Below are 1582 nucleotides of genomic sequence, written 5' to 3' on the forward strand. Positions count from 1 at the left end.
TACTTTTTCCTATTATTTCTGTTAAGTACAACTAAAGCTCCTGGAAGCTGTGTATAAAATGAACACAAGAAGACTCTGAAAGGTAGAGAGATAGAAGCCAACAAAGTAAAGGACTCAACAAAGCCTGCTCTCTATGGTCAAAGGACCAGAAAGATATAGCCTAGCAAGACAGAAAACTTTTAGACAATAACTACTCTGCTTCAGCCAGACTCTGCAGGAAACAATGACGGTCCCGCCCGCTCTGTGTCAGCAGAGGCCACGAGGAGAGCCTAGACATCCGTTCTTGCGCTCCTGCTGTCACTTCAGTTGTGTCCAGCTCTTTGCGACCCTCTGGCCTATGCTCCTGTGTCCATGAGATTCTCCAGGCTGAATGCTGGGGTGGGTCTCCATGCCCTTCTCCAGAGGATCTGGACTTCTGCTCTTGCCATGCTGTAATGAGGTGGCTCAGTTGATGCCTCCATTAGTAGGGTGCTGGCAGAGAAGGCCAAGTGAGGAGCCAAGACGTCTATACGTGTTGGGTGAGAAACGAGACGTTGCCAATTATGAACATGCTTGAAACAAATGAAAAAATAGGACGTCTCAGCAAGAAATAGAAGCTATAAAGAACTCTGAAAAATTTTATACCTAAATGTGCAGTAACAACAACAAAAACCACAAAAACTGGCCTAAGAGTAGGATGGAGAGGATAGCGGAAAGAATCAATTAAATCAGTTAACTTAAAGATAGAATGATATAGTGCTTGCTTTAGCAACATATACACTAAAATTGGAATGATACTGGGAAGATGAGCACAGCCCCTCAACAAAGATGATGTGCAGATTTGCGAAGTGTTCCATATTTTAAAAAAAGATAGGATGAAATACATTATCCAATTGAAATAATGGGGAGAAAATAAAGTGCTGAAAAAAAGAATAGAACTTCAGAGACATGTGGGCCTCTAACAGAGATCTAAAATTATGCCATCAGAGTCCCGGGAAAGGAGAAGACATGGGACTGAAAATATTTGAGGAAATAATGGCTGAAAGATTCTTAAATTTGGCAAAAAACAAAAACAAAACCCAACCAAACAAACAAAAACAAAACACCTGAATGTACAATAAGAAACTGAGTGAACTCAAAGGTAAACCTGAAGAAATCCACGTCAATACACATCGAGTCAAATATCTAAAAGCTAAAGACAAATTAAAAAATCCTTGAAAGTAGCTAAAGAGAAACAATGTGGAAACCTTTGGGGAAAAACAAAATTTCAGCAGATTTCTCACCAGAAACCATGAGGACTAGAAGGAAGTGGTGCAGTATTGTTTCAAATGCTGAAAAAAATGACTGCAACCCAGAATTGTGTCAAGCCCATGAAAATATGCTTCAGGAATATAGGGAAAATCAAGATATTCTCAGATGAAGGAAAACTAAGAGAATTTGTTGCTAGCAGATCTACCATAAAAGAATGGCTAAGGTAGTTCCTTAAACAGAAAGGAAATAATAAAAGAGGAATCCTGCAACATCAGAAAAGAACAATGCAGATAAACACAGAAAAGAACAAAAATGTAGGTAATACAATAGACTTCCCCTCTTGAGTTTTCCA

At 39.3% G+C, this 1582-nt stretch overlaps 1 non-coding gene across 1 annotated transcript; it reads left to right on the plus strand.

Moving 5' to 3' along the window:
- The first annotated feature begins 739 nt into the window (after positions 1-739).
- Positions 740-842, plus strand: LOC129642534 (U6 spliceosomal RNA). The gene has a single exon (XR_008709801.1). It is a non-coding gene; the product is annotated as a U6 spliceosomal RNA (small nuclear RNA).
- Positions 843-1582: the final 740 nt, after the last annotated feature.

This window comes from Bubalus kerabau, chromosome 1 (genome assembly GCF_029407905.1).
Source record: "Bubalus kerabau isolate K-KA32 ecotype Philippines breed swamp buffalo chromosome 1, PCC_UOA_SB_1v2, whole genome shotgun sequence".
Classification (NCBI taxonomy): domain Eukaryota; kingdom Metazoa; phylum Chordata; class Mammalia; order Artiodactyla; family Bovidae; genus Bubalus; species Bubalus kerabau.